Raw genomic sequence first — 19,710 nt, 5'->3', positions numbered from 1 at the left:
ATGGCTCATCTCAAAAGGTTTAAGAAGAACCAGAATATAATATAATAGACTTTTATTTTATATAAATCATTTGCGTGTAAACCAACGAACCAACTGGAGTAAAATGTATGCACTTATTGACACAGTATGTAAATTCAACAGTTTATAAAATGAACCTCTATTCTTTGTTTCTCTGACCATTCTGATCATTCTGACCAGGCTGTAACAGACTGCTTCTAATGAATGCTCCCTCCAAGGCATTTTGCTGAGAAGTAATTAAAAGATACAATGAACAGCTTTTCGCCTGCCTGATTACTGAATTGTCCTGTTAGAGGATGTTTCTTTCAACCACACTATCTTTTTGTCAGTTCAAGACCACAGTCTTCTAGACATGCTTCCTTATCAACAGACAAAAAGAAGAAAATTGTGCATTACAAACTACAGGCTACACTATCTTCATACTCAATTTAACTTGACCAATATATTAAATGTTTTTGGTACTTCAATTAAATCTGACCTTTCTAAAGGATCAAATCATAAAAACTAAATAGAACACAAGCCAAGATGTTAGCACAAGATATTACACTAAGAATCAATCAATCAATCAATCAACATTTATTTATATAGCACATATTCATACAAAAAATGTAGCTCAAAGTGCTTTACAAAATGAATAGAAAAATAGAAGACACAATAAAAAATAAACATAAGTCAACATTAATTAACATAGAATAAGTAAGGTCCGATGGCCAGGGTGGACAGAAAAAACAAAAAAAAACTCCAAAAGCAGGAGAAAAAAAATAATACAGTACACAAGGTTAAAGCCTCTTGAGTATAACCTCTTCAAAACGTCTGTACCCTTTCTCAAGTGGTCTGAAATTCTCAGAAGTTCACAGATTTTTTAATTCAGATGATCTAAATGGTGTTGAAGATCTATTCATTCATAACTTCTGGTTACATTTTAAGAGTCTTATTAGCTAAACATCTTCTCTTGTTGGCTGGTTTACCAGCTCAGAAAATACTAATTGGTGCTGCTGTCCACAGGCCCAGTATTTCAGGTAAGTCAAGCAAACCACATACGAATAGGTCACCCAGTAATGCACTTCAGACATTTTCCCTCCTACCTTAAGTCCTGTCTAATTACAAAGACAGGTGAAATTATACTCTCTTACAAATACTTGCATGCTAAATTGTAAAATCTCACTGTATTATTTTTGGACTGTTTTTCAACAACTATTACATAGTATAAATAAATCGAGAGACTGAGTGAGGAGTCTGAGCATCTGGGCTTGCAAGTGTCCTGGATAAAAACCAAGATCCAGGCCTTTAATGACCTCTTGGGCATAGCCATCAGCAGTGTGTTTGTTTGCGGAGAGAGTATTGACTTTGTTGAGAGGTTTACTTACCTTGGCAGTGACATTCATGTCTCTGGTGATTCTTCCTGTAAAGTCTGTAGACAGATTGGGAGAGCATGGGGGGTCATGAGGTCGCTGGAAAGGAGTGTATGGCGCTCCCGATATCTATGCAAAAGGACAAAGGTCCAAGTCTTTAGAGTCCTGGTGCTTCCTGTCTTGCTATATGGTTGAGAGACATGGACGCTCTCCAGTGACCTGAGACGAAGACTGGACTCCTTTGGTACTGTGTCTCTCCAGAAAATCCTTGGGTACCGTTGGTTTGACTTTGTGTCGAATGAGCTGTTGCTCATAGAGTCCCGAATGAGGCACATTACCTGCATTGTAAGGGAGCGTCAATTACGGAACTACAGCCATGTGGCACGTTTCCCCCCCGAGGGTGATCCGGCTCGTAAGATCCTCATTGTTGGGGACCCGAGTGGCTGGACCAGGCCAAGGGGTCGCTCACGTAAAACCTGGCTGTGGCAGATAGAGGGTCATTTCCGTAGGGTGGGACTTGACCGCATGTCTGCTTAGGGGGTTGCAAACCGTGATCTCGAGTTGTTTCGCCATGTAGTGGGAGCGGCAACGCACTGTACCAGTGCATGCTCCCCAGCTTGACTTGATTTAACTTTTAACAACCATTACATAGTATAAATAAGCTCTGCTATGAGTACTTTCTCTACATCAGATTCAAAACTCACTAATATAAACCTGCAAAGTGGCCAAAATGTTTGTGCCCACTTGCAACTCTGACTTGGTAAGTGCCGCAATGTTTCCAACACTACTGGCATGCAAAGCCATCCTGCAGCTGATGAGGTTAAACCCAACAAAGTTGCACATAGTGCCCTCCAGACTAGTGCTAAATCTTAAGAGACTGTGGTCTAAGCAGTTCTATCTATTTCTGGGTTTTGACTTCCAAACAAAAAGATTCCAGTCAGTGAGGACTGGCAAAAATAATTCCTCCATGCAATTCACGAACATTGGCATTCCACAAGGTTGTTGTCTCAGCCCACTGCTCTACAGTCTATTCACCTATATAACTTGTACAGCAAAGCATGAGAGCAAAAGCATCATCACGTTAGTGTACAACACCGTTGTGATTGGCCTCATCAGTAACAATGATTAGGTTAGCTACAGGAGGGAGTTAAACACCTGAATATAGGGTGCCATAACAACACCCTCTACTTGAATATCAACAAAACAAAGGAGGTCATTGCTGACTTTGGAAAGAACAAAGGCCATCACACTCCACTCACATCAATAGCTTACATGTCCATAGAGTTAGCAGCTTAAGGTTCCTTAGTGTCTGGATCACTAATTGCCTTTCGTGGTCAGTCAACACCACCTGCATATACAAAAAGTCTCAGCAAAGGCTGTTTTCCTGAGGAAGCTAAACAGCTTTAAGGTGAGAACCAAAACAACTAGTAAGTATTATGTATTATATTCGACTATTCTTGATTATTTACTGTATTCATACATCACTGCAACAGTGACACATGAATTTCCCTATGCTCTTCCAGTGTATGTGACAATAAAGATCTCTGACCTTTTTTTCTCTAACAAAGACATTAAAGAAAACTTTCAAATGAGCAAAGTTCTTGCTTATTATAGACACTAAGTGGTGTTTTAAGTCCCTAAAAATACACAAGATCACTATACATAACTATTTTCTCTTTAATAGAGGAATGATCTATCTATCAATTATTTAACCAGCTAAATCTAAACCAGTGCCAAATAACGAAAAAAACAATCAATCATTTCATGTCATGGGCAGTCTGATAAACTTTTGAAAACTGCACGTACATAAGCCATTAGAGTAAGAGCCACTGAATCTATCTCTCTTTTTTTACTAGGCACAATTAACATCACAAGGAATCACTCATTTCTAGCTAACAGTATTAGATACCTTACTCACAGTGGCCTGCTATTCTTGTCCTTCAGTATGGTCAGGTTGACATATACTGAGTTATATACTATATTTCCAAGCATTCCTTCTCTGGACTTTTTTTCACCATTACTTGATTTTGGGGAGCCAAGTCTATAATTTAGAATCAGTTACAAAGGCAAGAGCATAAATGATACATAATGGACATGGTGAAGAACTGTTTCTTGATGGCAATCTATAGAAATTAGGAAGATGAAACCAAAAGAGCTTGTCAAGAGTGCACATGCTGCAGTCCATGCATTTGGTACTTCCATGTCAGATTCCAGATGCATGAGTCTTAAGATGTTAGTAAACTCAGTCCCCCATTATAGATTTTTTTCATATGAATAAAGTCTGGGCCAAGTGAGAATAAGAAGAATAAAGGTCTTTACACTTTTCTCTGTGGCCTGACTACAACATATAGAATAAGCTCAGGCTGTCCAGCATATTATAGCCCAGAAGGCACGACTGTGAATAGACACAAAAAGTAATTGCGTATAAGCACCCTAGGGCATGAAAAGAAAACATCTTTAACACATTACCAACCGTCTGTATTTTGGCATTGTCTCTGGACATTCAAGTCTGCAGCTTTGGAAATTTTAAATGAGTGGCTGACTAGAAAACTAAAGACTTTACAGTTCAGTCTTTATGTCACTGAAAACATTTTACAGGAAATTATTCTGATTCAGAGAGAAATGATTTAGACCTAGATCTTATGAGTTACAATTTTTAACACTATAAAATGGAGAAAAAGGCTTTAAAATTCAGTAGAACATAAAAACACTTCACAAATCCAAGATTAATGTTACCAAAAAAAATTTAGTAATGCACAGATTGCTCTGAGCAAGATTATGGATATAAAAGTGATAAAAAGCAGCCACAAAGAAGAAGGGTAGAAATGGCATAGCAAGGACAAAGCAAAAAATGTTAAATGTAATAGGAAATGATGTGTGAAAAATCAAGAGAGATTACAAAGTGATAAATGGGAACAAGAGACTGAATGCATTCTCAGAATACAGGTATCATCAATATTTTTATCATTGTGTCCTTCTCGCTGCCAAGAGAACATTTTATATAGTGCATTTCACCCTGAATAATTTTACCTCCAGTGAATTAATCCTGGTTTAGCACAGAGCCAAACTACCCTCAAAGTGAAGGAACAAGTTATAAAACTAGCTGGTCTGACTATTAATTGTATCATGCACCGTGGCTAGCAAGGGTGATGTGTAACATACAGTAATTCAAGCAATATTGTGAACATTTCTTAAATGTCAGAATAAATGGCAAATCAATGATATACTTCAGCTACAAATTAAGTAACACAGGTTTCAATCAAAATTAGCAAAGTTGTGAACATGTGCTGACAGCATGCTGCTGCACCCACCACACAACAAACACCTGGGTTGAGACCTGGGCGCAGCACATGACACCTCAGCACCACACTGGAACAATGTGAAGTTTTTTATGGTGGCTAGAGTGCCAATCCTGCCACAAACTCAAAAGTTTTCCCTGTAGAGAACTAACCAAATGCCAATATTACAGAACAAAACAGGTCAAGGCAGTAAACACAGAATACAATGTTCGAACAAGAATGGTGGAAAAATTAGCAAAATACTACTGTGTATTTTGCAAATGTCATTAATCAAAATTCATGTAAAAGGTTTTCTCATCCCATGTCCTGAACACTGTCCTTGATGGAACATCGTGAATAGGTATCAGCTCTTTTCACCTGTTAATTTCAACAACAAAAGGTTCAAGGTATGACCACTTCATGGATGGAATGTCATTTCAGCGCAAGGCACACAAACAAAGTGCATATGCACTCATTTTGAGGCAAACTAGAAATGTAATTTTGCTATATTGCATCACAGAGTCAAAAAACTTTAAAAATCATATGAAAGTCACCAAGCATGTCAAATTCATCTGATTAGCTAATTAACAATTTGCATTTGACATATGGACATTAGACTAAAATCCAAAGACTTCAGTCTTCCTATTAATAGTCACACTCTGATTGCCTTTCTCAGCTCACTTATGACATATAGGATGATTTCCAAACAAAATATTATCTCTGTACTCAGATAAATCAAAAGCTCTCCCAGTCGTGACTACACCTGATGTGAACTACAAAACTACATCTTTTGTTGTTACTTACCTGCTTTGGTCACTTCCTCAGCCTGTCTCAAGCTCCTTTCTATGGCAGCACATTCACTCTGATTTCTGTCTAACATACTCATCAGTCTGAAAGGTCCCTCTAGTCTGTTACGTCCAGCAGCACTTTAAGCCAGACCAAGCCATGACTGTGAGGTTCAACTGTCACATTAATTATTATTCCATTTCCAAATATCTGTTGTACCGCTGCCCATCTTTTATACTGAACATGACAATAAAGCACTCTAATAAAACAAGCAACTGGTCAGAGGTATAAATAAACTCATAGATAATACAGTACTAGGTATTCCACACAGATACTACTTGTAAAGTCATTAATGTGAAGAATTTCTCTCCCAATAAGTGAAACAATGACTGGTTCTGAAAACACTGGTAATAAAACAAGAAAGCTTCAGCAATTTAATTCTCTACATTGTTCTCTCATCAAGCGTTGGTCACCATTACCATCACATTCTTCCATCCATCTTTCCCTCCTGTTTGATCCAATTCAGGGTCATGTGGGCTAGTATGGGCAGCATCAGTTGGACGCTTATGTTACCAGCTTTCTGTCTCCAGTAATACTATCAACATTACAAACGATATGTATCTGACAATACCAGCACTGAAGGAAGACTTCTAGATCCCACTTCTCCTTTATTATCACCATTACTACCTTTAGCCCTCCAAAGTATGAGTGATTGTGCATTTTTTAGCTGAATCGTCCACAAACTGCATTATCACCAACTGACCATGTCAGTCTGACAGTCTTCTGAATACACTATGCCATTCACTGGTTTTATCCCCATTCTTTTTACCTTTTAAGTATCTATAACCCCATTTCTATATCAAAGGGATGGCCGAATGCATCAAGTGACTGCTTTTCGGAAAAAAAAGCTAAAATGGTGAGGGTTGCTATGGTCGGCAATTCGGAATTTTGTATACCCTCCACGTATGTCACATCTAGCTTTCTCAACGTTAAGATTGTGTCGTGCCAAGGGAGAGGCGCTATTGTCTTCTGATACAAAACGACACCTTAATGGTGTATGAGGCAGAAGGAGGAGTAAAACCATTTGCAGTTTTTAGGTAGTAGACAACTATTAGCAATCATACTTTCATACTGAACCTAAGCTGACGCGGTCTGCAATCCCAATTAAAATGACTCGATCGGTAGCTAGCATACAGAAAAGGGGGCGCACCAACAGGGCTCGCGACAGTGCTCGCATACGACTAAAAAATGTATAATCTTACACAAGTTCACAGACGTCTACCAACCCGTCTCATCTGAGCCCGATAAACTATTTATTTCTCATACGATACAGACAAAGAACTAAATGTGCGCGATTATAGCTGTAAGCGGTCGGTGATGTTCTTATGCATTTCTATCCAGACAAGCCCGACGTACCCCAAGTCTCCTTACTTCCACAGCCTCTTTCATGAAGATGAATCTCCTGAACGCCGATTAACGCGATAATTCATTAACGGCACTGTCACTTACCTAACGTTGCGAAACCTCTATTTCTAAAGGATGACATGTAGCGTCGCTGAAGTGGTTCCTCACTCGCGTACCCGCTCCAGATTCGCTCGTTCCGAGCGGGTGATGATATTTGGGGACCGCACACACGCGAGCACGCTCGCTTGCCACTTCTTGTCCGAGTCTCTTTTTTCACAGACCAGGAGCCCCCCTCCAGGCGACAGATACGCGCGATGTGGTTGCTGCCACCCCCTTCCAACAGAGTATGCGTGGAGATGCGCAGTCCTTCAACACTATTGGATACATGCTGCGCCTAAGCCAGTCGTATTCCAGGGCACGCGCCGAAGTCTGAACTGGAAAAACGGCGGTTTCTCCTTAGCCACACGCAGGCAGAAGCACACACACGTCAACCTCTAGCTGCGCCTCAGATGAAAGACACTTTTTCATTGGCCAAACGTCCAATGTTTTCATGTCTTGAAGCTTTCCCTTGGGTCTGGAAATTGAAAAGGGGCGGGCAAATATAAGAGGTAAACAGAACGCGGCAGATTCTTAAAGGAACCGGAGCTTTCGCGGTTGGTCACTCTACTTACGACATGAATTGGGCCTGCTTGTTACAGGAATTAGGATCGTATAAGATTATCATTATCTCTCTAAGCTAGTATCTTAAGATACTTGAGACGTGACAGCTGTTTGTATCGACCTTGAATGTCTATAACCTTAAAATGGATTTCATGACTTAAAGGTATTGGACCGGATAAAAAGAAAAAAAAACGTATGGCAAAGCAGTCTGAGATTTACAATGCTTTGTTAAATATTGATGCCAAACTTTTTTTTTTTTTTAACAAAAATGGTTTGGATAGTGACATACATTGAGCAGGCGATAGTATTTTTATTGAGTGTTTGTGGTGACATGATTTTACGGTTGTATATTTTATTATTTTGGCTTTAAAGGAACAGCTGGATGGGTTAGTGGATCTTTAAGAAAATAATAACCAAATGAGGTAGGTTTACTTGTGTAGATCCAGCAAACAGTGTCCCCTTTAAAGGCCACTCTCTTTGGTGTGTCATGACACTGTGCAGTGTCCTGATGCTAACCCTCCCTATTGACCCGCACTTCGGACTAGCACAAAGTTGGGGTGGTTTGGCCCCCTGGTGGCGGGATCGCCACATGGAGAACCCTTATGATAGAGTAGAGTACCATGTCAAGAGGTGTTGGATGTGCATGAGAGAGAGAGAGAGGAGTACTAGAGAAGTATGTAAGAATTGTCCAAGATATGTTTGAGGGAGTGAGGACTCCAAGTTAAAAGCAGCGTTGAGGTAACAGGATCCCAGCTGGTGTATGTCTGTATGGCATGCTTTGTTCTGATAAACATTGAGTTTTGTAACACCAGAAAAGAGTAAGTTGGAAGAATGGAGAAGGGTTTTGGCACATAGAAGTTTGAAAATAAATAGGATGAAGTCAGAATTCTGAAGTTAGCCTGCAGGGACAGCTATTGAAAAGAGTGGATACATTTAAATATCTAAGATTAGTGGTAGCCTAAGATGTAAAACTAGATGCAGAGGTAACCCATAGAGCACAATGTGGATGGAACAATTGGAAGAAGGTATCAGGAGTATTGTGTGGTTGCAAAATTAAGGCAAAGGTAAATGGAAGTACAGGGGAAGGGAAAGAGAGAGAGAGGCCAAAACAGGGGTGGATATATAAAGTAAAAGAATATCTGAAGTAAAAAGGCTTGACTGGTGAGGAGGTGCAGTACTGTGCAGTTTGAAGTGGCTTTGATCAAGCACATCAACTCTACAAAGAAGTGGGAAAAGATGAAGAAGAAGACAAAGAACATTCACTTCAGCACAGAGGGCGTGGTTTTATAAATCCCCTTACTGACATAGCTTTGTTTCAGTTAGATTATGTTAAAAAGCAACATTCTGCAACTTACAATTTTACAAATGAAAGGCTAAAAATATTTTGACTTCCAATGGAAGAAGCTAAGAAAGCATTTTTACAAAATTTACAAGCTTGCTCTTTTTATAAAGCAGCAGTAGCTGAACTTAGATGCTTTCCCAGTTTAGAAAGTTTCATCTGTAAGTTGCCATTTCCAAAACTCCCATCTGTGATAAAAATAGTAAAGAATGGGCTATTAATTCTTGAATACCGTAGTTTAATAATTATAATAATAAATGCATATACTATGCTCTAACATTAAGTCATGTAGACCACCTTTTTATATGAAAAAAAGACATCAGCAGTAAGTAAACTGGAGGATATTTAGACTGGTTATAATATAATATGTATTTGGCAACTGTGATGTTTTTTTCCAGGATTTTCTCCATAAAGATTCAGGGAATGATAGCATAACCCAGAAAGTAGTATGAAAACAGGAATAAGAAATGCCCGAGATGAGCTGATTTGTGTTCTCTGTATTGAAGATTTCACAAAATAGTGACCCAAATATGCATTTTAATACAATCTTGTTCATCATGGCAATATTGTGTCATGTTGGTCAGACAGGCAAGTAGGCAATTTCAGTGGAATTTGTACACAAAACCATACAATTTCTAGTACTATTACTACTAATTCTGCCACTACTACTTCTACATTCTGTGAAATATTTTTGGCCAATACTAGCTATAGCATATTTTCCAAGATGACTATCTGGCAAATAAGCGTTGTGTTCTGTTTTTATTTCCCTACCCTAGGAGGCCTTTCAGCTATAAATATTTTACTCATAGTAGTGTTACCTTTGGAAAACCAACCTAGAGGAGGATGCAACAATAAAATCAACCAAAAAGAATTCCTGTGATCGTTCCACCAAAAAACTTGTAGAAGCTCAAGTGTGATGGAGATTCTCAAACTTGCTCCAGGGCCTGGTCCTGAGATGGGATTCATCAACAAGCAGCAGATGGCCAAATACTTCATGTAGTCTTGTCATGAATAGCCCAAAAACTTACAAAGAGCCACTGTGTGGTCTTGCCACATGCAGCATGAGAGGTGAAAGACTGATGAACTGTACCTTAGCAAAAGGAAAGTTTTGTTTCTGTGTATGGTTTTAACAACTATTTTGAGTTTTTAGCCTTGCTAAAAGACAGTGGATGTAATATTTGAATATTTATGTACTGAGAGATTCCATCCCTTTCGTAGGAATTAATGGATAAAGCAGGGGGAAATTATTATTGAATTGCTGTGCTTTCAGATCAGACCTGGTCAGAGTCCTATGATTTGTCTTTGCACTGATGCCACCTGAGCTCAGGCTGTATACTCTAGATGTATGCATAAAATGAAGTACCCATGCAATATCAACTGATCACTACTTTTAAAGTTGGATTAGATGTCATGTCTGGGGAATTGAATTGACTAAGCAGATACACAAAACATGACTGTGTAGTGAGGGTTTTGTGAAACTGTTAAATTCTTATTTGGGAATATGTACTTTTGCGGTCACATCGAAAAAGGTAAAATGGGAGACCCTTGGTAGCCATTGCTGTACATTTAGATTCCAGTAGTGGATATGAACAGTGAGATATGCACTCTAGTTAAAGAATGTGACCTGAAGGATTTTTAGGCAGTCTCAAAAGAGAATCTGGTGAATCACTTTATGACTCATGATGAGAAGCTGCTGAGACGTCTCTCAGCAAGGGTGGAGATACATTGACCTTAACTGTATATGTTGGTAAGACATTGAAGAAGCATTTCAATGAGCTTGTAAACTCTCAGTTGAGGTGGTTCCATAAACATCTCTTGGAGGTGGTTTAATTTCTCTGGCTGTAGTTACTGCATTTGGATGAGACACTACACTGTGGCAAAGCTGTGGAATGACTGACATTTGGCTAGAAATATTAAAGGTGCTGGAATTTTAGGGTTATCTTGGTTAATTATACATGTTTATTATCATATTATCATATGGTGAAGTCATCACCATTTTCAAAAGGGTATGTTCTAGTTACTGATAAATTACACTTGTTTGTCTCTCTTGGAATGACTTCCTCATGACTGTGTAATGAAGATTCTATCCAGAACTAAAACCTTGGATTCTGGAGGAACAATGCAGACTCCTTCTGGGTCCTAGAGCAGTGGACCAATTTTTGTTTTTGCCCAGAAGTGATGGAAATGTGCAAGTTGTATTTATAGTAAGAAGGCACTTTTTGACAATTTTGTTTTATTGTATAATAAAAATTGATTGATTGGTTTCCACACTGAACACTAAATCATTTCTTTTTAGTCAGTCAATATTTCGTACAGTATTTAAAGCACTAATTCTCCACTTTGAAGCATATTTCTTTTTATTCTTTTAACTATCTTTATAGTTTCTTCTACAGCACAAGCAAATTACAATTTTTTGTCCACATCCCATCATAAATTATTATTAACCATATTGTGCTTAGAAGCTTAACCTTCAATGGAGTTTTAGATGTTAGGTGGAACTCGAATAATTGATTTGCTCTCAAATACAAAACCATTTACAACTATCTAATGGAATTAAGACACTGCAATCCTGAATTAAAATCAAGTAGATTAATAAACTTAATGAGGAAATTGATATTTGTACAAATTTTATTTAATATTATTTCACTTTGGCTCAGCAGGGAATTTTGACTGTGTCACAAGGCAAGTACCCCAGGTCAGTTTTTTGCTAATGAGTGTCTCTTGTGCAGAGTTTTCTGTTCTCCCAGTGTTCTAATGAGTGTTGTCTAGGTGTCCTAACTTTCTCCAACAGTCCAAACTCTGGCAGTGCAGTTGAGGGTCCAAAAATGTAAACTGATCCAGTGTGTATGCATGTGGATGCACTGAGAGAGACCGGCATCTTACCCAGAGGTGATCCTGCTTAGAACCCATTGCTGTTTGCTAAGGTTTCCATCCCCAGTAACTCTCTACAAAATAAGCAAGTTTAAAAACTAGATTAATAGACCTATATAGCGTAACATTCAGGGAGCTGCATGAGGCACTAAAGAGAATCAACCAATATGAGAATTGCATTAAACACAAAATTATCAAATGCTTCACATCAATGGTAACCAGGGAGAAAAGAAAAGTAGGAAAAGTAAACTGGGCAAACTAGGGTGGCGGTCTCCATCTTTAAGAAAGGGGACTGGAGGGTGTGTTCCAACTTAAGGGGGATCACACTCCTCAGCTTCCCAGAGAAGGGTTATACCAGGGTTCTGGATAGGAGGATCTGGCTGTTGGTTGATCCTCAGATTCAATAGAAACAATGCAGATATCTCAGTTTCAGATCACTTAACCAACTTTTTACCTTCAAAAGGATTCTGCAGCGTTCAAGGAAGTATTCCCAACAAGTCTATCTGTGTTTTGTGGACTTGTTGTGGATGCTTTGTGAGGCTATTAAGTTGTGGGCATTTTTGTCCCTGAACAACCAGAGCAAAAGTTTGGTTCACATTGCCGGCAGTAAGTTAGACTCATTCTTGGTGGATGTGGGACTCCACCAGGGCTGCACTGTGCCACCAATTCTATTCATTATTTTTATAAACTAAATTTCTAGGCATAGCATAGGAGCGGAGGGTGCCCATGTTTGGTGACCTCAGAATCATATCTCTGCTTTTTGCACATGATGTTGTCCTGCTGGCTTTATCTGGCTGTGACCTTAGACATGCACAGGGACAGTTTGCAGTCAAGTATGAAGCAGCCGGGATGAGGATCAACACCTTCAAGTCTGAGGTGATTCTTCCTAGACAGAAAAAGGGTGGAGTGCCCTCTCTGAAGAAGTTGAAGATGATGTTCTGCCTCAAGCAGAGGAGTTTAGGTATCTTAAGATATTGTTTACAAGTGAAGGAAGAAGCGAGTGGTAGATCAATAGGCAGAATGGAGCAGGGTCCAAAGTGCTGCAGACACTGTACCAGTCAGTTGTGGTGAAGAGAGCTCTCAATTTAAAGGTTGATCTACATTCCTACCCTCACATATGATCACAAACTAGGGGTAGTGATTGAAAGAACTAGGTCTCTGCAGAAATTAGTTTGCTTTGCAGAGTGACTGGACTCAACCTTAGAAAAAATGGTGTGAGCCATGTAGACATTCAGTAGGAGCTCAAAGTAGAGCTGCTCTTCTCTGTAATAAAAGGAGCCAGTTGAGGTGGTTTTGGCATCTGATTTGGATGTCTCCTGAATGCCTCTCTAGGGAGATGTTTCAGGCATGACCAATCAGGAGGAGGCCTCAGGGCAGATCCAGGAGACTCTGGTGAGATTATATCTCTCAGCTGGCCTTGGAACCCCATGGTATATACCATTGGCGGAGGTGGCGTGAAAAAGGGATTCCTGGACATTGTGGTTAGACTGCTGTCTCCACGACTTGCACCTGGACAAGCAGCAGAAAATGGATGAATGGAAAAGTAAAACCTACTGTAGATCGCCATGCGTTTTACATAAGGTAAAATTCCAGGAGTTACGTGGCAATTGGCCTCCCAAGTTATTCACTGGATGGTCCAGTCAGACATTCTATAACTTAGGGTCTGGGCCAAAAACAGAAAAACAGACGGAGTATTAGAGATGCAAGGGTAAAGGTCACCTTTGACCTGAAGTATAAATGACCAATGAAAAATGTTTAAAGCTGACACGTTGAATTGGAAGTGATTAAAAAGATAATCGAGAAACACATAAGAGGATAAAGTCTATTCATTGACCTTTTCCATGCTGCTAGAATTTGCCCTTATCAATAGTTCTGTTTAAATAGCACTGCCACCATAAAGCTCTTGTAACCTGGTTCATTTGACAATTGCAGTGTAATCTTTGTGGAGTCTGCATGTTTCTTTCATGTCCATATTGATTTCTTTCAGCTTTTCATATTCAAAAGACATGTTGCCAGAATGACTGACCATTCTAATTTGTCCATTGTGTGTGAGCGTTCTGTAATGGACACAAAAAACAGACCCAAAAAAATAAAATGCTGCCTAATTTTAGACAATGTAGAGTTTCCTTTAAATGCTCATTGTTCATGTCAACCCCCTTTCATTATTTGATTTATGTATGCTTCCCTTTTATTGTTTCTGCAGTCATCATTGTTATCTCTATATTTGGCTCCATCCATTTTCAGGACCACTTACTCTGTTTCATTGCTCTGAAAGCCAGTAGCATATCCTGAAGGTATCATGTACAAGTCAAAAACCATCACAATGTTATCTTCACAGTATTATTTTATTGATTTACATTTGACTAATTTCCAGATTATATTTTCTTAATTGTCACTCATACAGAATAGTGTAGTAGAAGAGTCTGCATGTAGAGTGCCATAGTCAAGAAACCGCTGTGAAAAGGAAACCAGAAATAAATGGTAAAGGGCCTGTATTTGATATAGCGCCTAACTAGAGTTCAAGAACCCCCCTAGGCGCTTTACAACACAACAGTCATTCACCCATTCACACACACATTCATACGCTGGTGATGATAAGCTACTATGTAGCCACAGCTGCCCTGGGGCACACTGACAGAAGTGAGGCTGCCGAACACTGGCGCCACCAATCCTTCCGACCACCACCAGCAGGCAAGGTAGGTTAAGTGTCTTGCCCAAGGACACAACAGCTGCATTCTCATGCCGGGAGCCAGGATCGAACCTGCGACCCTCCGATTGCTGGACCACCCGCTCTACCGACTGAGCTACTGCTGCCTTATTTTTACATTCAGAAATAGTCAAAAGGAATGGAGTATATTATAAATATTATAGGTATACTATATATTAAAGTAAGTATACAACTGTTATTGTAAGTTGTTGGCCCTGAAATGTTCTGAGAATTGTGAACAAATACCTTTTAACGGCAGAGCTAACCCTTTAGTCCCACTTACGAGATTCAGAGTCAGAGGTAGAGTGAGTCAGCAACCTTCTATAATGAAATGTCATTTCTCTCTCAGTGTTGGTTAGTAAGGCAACTTCAAATAGTCTATCTTGATAAAAAATAACTTGCGTTGGTTGAAAATGAGGAAAAAAAATAGAAAAAGTCTTTTTCTGATTCTCATGAGAAACAAGAATATTATTTTGATGGAAAAGTCTCCTTTGAGCATTGATGAATATACATACATAAGTACATGACCACACAATGGATGGCTGTTATGTAAGAAAGAGACGTAAGAGTCACACTAGAGTCACTAAATAATGCACCCCCTGCGTCCTGCAGAGTTGCTGAGGCTCTTCTCTCGCCTTCAGACTTGAAATAGCATTTGGCATAGCATTTTGAATGAACAGAAGCAGAGGCAAGTTCTCCATCCTGCTCCTTTTTGTCTTTGGTTTTATCTTTTTTCAGCTCAGACTGGAGAATTCGAAGCTAGTCACAGAACAACTAGATATGATAGACGTAACGACTTTCTGTTTTCATAATGTCCATGCAGGCCATGCCAGAATGCTTTTTCTACTCATCTTTGAAGAGCCTGAAGTGCACAGAAGAGCTATGCAAACGGTATGCTTAGAATTGCTTGGGGCCTGCAGCTTTATTAGGCCTTGCTATGTCCATTTCCAACCTTGAGGTTAGTTTATCAAAGCTATTTAAAGAGAAGATCTAATTTCATTTGCTGACCTTTGATCTAGCCTCAGCCAGACCAAGATAACTTTTAGATAGTTCTACAAGGGTCATCTTTTGGGTATCCTGATCAATTCCAGGATGGCACAGGAGAGCTTTAAAGTTTATGCAGGCCAAAGCTGTGAGTCACATACCATATACCGTGCAAGAATTGACAACAGGGGCAAACGAAACAAGAAACTTAGAGGCTGGTAAGAATCTGCCATCCCATGAGTCTGAAATGGCGGTAAACTATTGGGTATTTGGTTCAGTTCAAAGCAGTTTGTGACCCCTGAGTGTGCTATTTAAAATGCCATTACAGAAAATGTCATGATTGTATATTTAACTAACACCATTATTGAAGGCAAATAACAAGATATGTTACTGTTACAGTATGTATAGATAAATTTATAGTTGGCACACAGTTGGGTTAAGTGAATTACTGATAGCGCATTACCACACCTACCACACAACAAACCACCTAGATTTGGATCCAAGTACAGAGGGTGAGACCTCAGTACCTCACTAGTAAAATGTGATGTTTTTATGGTGTGTGGAGTACCAATCCTGTCACCAAACCAGGTTGGAGGAGCAACCAGGGCTAGATACAGATTAATGTCATGCCAGGATAAAGTAAAGGGCCTTGCTCAAGGGTCCAAAAGAGTAGAGTCACTTCTGCCATTTACGGGATTCAAACCAGCAACCTTTGGATTGCCGGTGCAGAGCCCTAGGCTCAGAGCCACGACTCCACCCTATAAAGTAAGAAGCGGAATTTAAAATGCTGTGTTGCAATTGCACCATACAGCCTATTATACCATAGATTTTTTGGATAAAAGTCTCAGCTAAATAGGACCACATTTGGCACAAAGTGATGGTATTCTATAACCCAAGTAAAACTTCTTCATACCTAAGAAGGCTGCCCTTGAAAGTGGCACAATCAATAAATGTGTGGTGTCCTAAACTTAGTTGTTGCAGTGTGGATCTGTTTTTTGTGTTCATAAGAATTACTTAGGAACGGTTTGAATTCATTTCAATTTTGTTTTTGTCTGGTACTTCTTGACTCACCGGTACAAGAAAACCTCAATTTATGATATACCGTTTGACATGTCTTGATGTCTGGTTATGCAAAATGTCAATTTTTTGGGTTTTGTCCATATTTTTATATCTCTACACCCAAAATACTCCCATTTTAAGCCATTTTTGGACCATAGTTTGTGGAAGAAATTGCACCTTTATGATAAAGAGTAAATCAGAGGTGTTCTTCAACAAAAATCATCATAATGACTTGAAGTTGTGCATGCATCATCAACTGGTTCCAGGGATTTACCCCAAATTGGGTAAAAGATATTCCTTTTCATAAAACTTTGAAAAAATTGTGATCAGTAATATAGTCATGTGAAGTGCTGTTTTGTGCTATTTCAAAGTTGTTGATTACAAATATGATAATATTTTTGATGTTTGATTCTTCGCCAGTGATCTTAGTCTAAGAGCCACTCCCAGAAGGTTAAAAACTACAAATTCCAAGAAAGGCAACTGGGCTCAATCAAATTAGCTTTAAAATGTGTAGTAACCAGTTAGAGGATGCTTTTCAGGATGTATTTAACCTTTTCCTGAATAAATCAGTACTTCCAATATTGTTTAAGAATATGGCTATTATTATAGTAACCAAGAAAAACAATGTGGAATGCCTTAATTACTATTGTCCAGTTATTACTGCAAGCCTGGTGCTGGGACACATTAAGAATGTTATTCCAGACAGCTTAGATCTCCTGAAGTTTGCTTATAATCACAACAGGTCTACAGAGGATGCAGTAGTCCTTGCACTGCATAGCACCTTAAAACACCTGGATAAAAAGAGCTTTTATGTCAGACTGCTATTTGTAGATTGCAGCTATGTCTTCAACACTGCAATTCTGTCCAGACTGCTCACCAAGCTCTTTGACCAGAGCCTCAGTCCTGCCTTGTGCAACTGGATCCTAGATTTTCTGACTGGCAGACCCCAGCACGTACTGATTGGTAGACACACCTCCACTAACACTGATTCTGAACACTGGCACTCCACAGGGCAGTGTACTAAATCCCCTGCTGTACTCCCTGTTCACCAATTGCTTTATTGGCCAGATATGGCTCAAATACCATCATAAACTTTACTAACAATTCCACCATCATGGCTTGATCATAGACACTGATAGAACCTACTGAGAGGAGATTAGGCTCCAGCCAGAGTGGTGTCAGGACAATTACTTCTCTCTCAGTGTCAGCTAGATTAAGGAGATGATCAATGATTTCAGCAGGTAAATCGCACCCCTGTTTGCAATGGTGGCAAAGCTGTCTACAATTTTAAATTCCTGGGGGTTACCATCACCAATGATACTGGGTAGATAGAACACACTACAGCAGTCATGAAGAAGGTCCACCAGTGACTGTATTTTCTCAAGACATTTGAGGAAGGCTTGAATGTCTCCAGGCTCCTCACTAACTTTTATAAGTATGATGTAGTCTCAATCCTCACAGGTTACATGGTGTGTTGGCAAGAGTTTTGTGAAGGACCATAAGGCATTGCAGAGGGTGATGAAAACACCACTGATCATCACTGCCACATGAATGCCATCTCTGCAGCAAATATTTCCCAAGTGCTGTCTAGGAAAAACAAAAGGAATCAAGAAGGATTTAAGAAGAGTTTCCACCTGCAGGTAATAACACTGCTCAACTGTCATTATGTGATAAAAGGTCTGTAGTCATCTAAGTGAATTAGGTGCCACATTCTCTATGATTCTTAATATTATTAATATGTAATATTATGTTTAGTGTTATTTACTGTGATTGTTATTAAGATTAGATTTAAATTTGAGCTTATTCTTTTCCTGATGTTTATGTTTATTATTGTGTTTGCAAAGAATATTATTACAAGTAGGAATTTCACTATACACTGTAAATGTGACAATAAACAGACAACCTTTATGATCAGTGATTATGAATATGATATTATTTTTCAGTTTTGATTTTTTATGGGGCTCTTGCCCTCGATGGACCTCTATCAGTAGGTGAAAAATGACAAGTTTTAAACTGAAGCACACATTTCAAATATCTGACGCAATTGTTCGTATTATGTACTTCTAACCCATGAAGTAAATCATTACATTTCGTATTAACACCCTGAATTAGGGCAGCTTACACTAATTTAGACTATTTGTTTTTATTTTATTGCTCCTATAAAAAATACATATGAATCTAATTTTTTTTTTTAAATAACTGAGTTTTGAAAAAGATTGTCTTAGTGCATATGTGGGTTATTATAGGTGACTTTCCCTCTAACAGCAGAGAACAGAATGAGTTTCACTCCCTTTCAGATGTTTTAAAATTGCACGTAAGAACTCAAAAGGTGGCCTTACTTGTTTGTACACTGATTACATTTAACAGAAGTGATGACTATTTATATTTTTTTCACACATAGTAGTTATGGAGGAAATTGCTGAGGCGCTACTTGTTCTTTTTAGCTGCTGGTTTTTTCATTCTCGTTTGAATTCTCTATTTTCTTCTCAGTACTATTTTTATACTGGATACATGTCTTCCAGCTTCTTTGATGTTTGCCTGTAATTGGTGGTTCATGGTGGATTTAAGTTTCCATGTTACGTTGAATACTGTCAGTAAGTGCTTACATCCTTGTTCTAGAACACTTGTTACTCCATTTTGCATAAAATGTGAGTGTGAGTGCACCACAAAAGCAAATCAAAATAACGTAACTGGCTGTTTAAAAACTAAACAAATACAAGCATATCAAACAATAATGACCAACCACCATGGACTCTGTCCACATTCCAAAAACAGAACACTAAATTTCATGTCTGAATCCTGTAACATTAGGGGGAAAAGTAACAGGAACTTTTAGTGGAGAACTAGCATTTGTAAATGTTATCAGCTCTGCACTACAGAATCATTGTGTTTCAGGCATAACACCTTAGATCTGAGTCTGTGTGGACATTGGTCGGACATGAAAGTAAGAATTTCACCTAGCTTATAAAACAGTATTATTGTATCGATTTTCGAAACCTCCTTTTAATATAACACAATTGTGGACGTCATGAGCCAGCTCAAAATAAGACGGCAGTCTGCTGCAGGGGGTACACTCATGCTTATATCAGCTTAACACATTACATGACATCCTCAGACACACTTAACGTAGTTCAGGATCACAGGAAACTGGAGCCTATCCTGGCAGCCTCAGGCACAAGACATCAGACAGAAATGAAAAGGCTGCCAGGACATCACATGGTTCATTCATGCATTAATTTACAATGAAATGGC

At 38.9% G+C, this 19,710-nt stretch overlaps 1 protein-coding gene and 1 long non-coding RNA gene across 3 annotated transcripts in view; one reads left to right on the top strand and one right to left on the bottom strand.

Annotated features, from left to right (window-relative positions):
• The window catches only part of tpst1 (tyrosylprotein sulfotransferase 1), a 158,837-nt gene extending 151,558 nt beyond the window's left edge, over window positions 1–7,279 (bottom strand). The window contains exon 1 of one of the 2 annotated variants that reach the window (XM_039757093.1): window positions 6,944–7,279. The gene's annotated coding sequence lies outside the window, so the exon portion shown is untranslated. The remainder of the gene's footprint in view (window positions 1–6,943) is intronic. The other variant, XM_039757094.1, reaches the window with a different exon arrangement.
• A 239-nt stretch (window positions 7,280–7,518) lies between these two features.
• LOC120531575 lies at window positions 7,519–11,107 on the top strand. Its single transcript, XR_005634120.1, has 2 exons — window positions 7,519–7,661; window positions 9,614–11,107. It is a non-coding gene; the product is annotated as an uncharacterized LOC120531575 (long non-coding RNA).
• Window positions 11,108–19,710: the final 8,603 nt, after the last annotated feature.

The sequence above is a fragment of the Polypterus senegalus genome, chromosome 6 (genome assembly GCF_016835505.1).
Source record: "Polypterus senegalus isolate Bchr_013 chromosome 6, ASM1683550v1, whole genome shotgun sequence".
Lineage (NCBI taxonomy): Eukaryota > Metazoa > Chordata > Cladistia > Polypteriformes > Polypteridae > Polypterus > Polypterus senegalus.
Note: the sequence above shows the minus strand (reverse complement) of the source record. Positions and strands in the feature narration are given on the sequence as shown.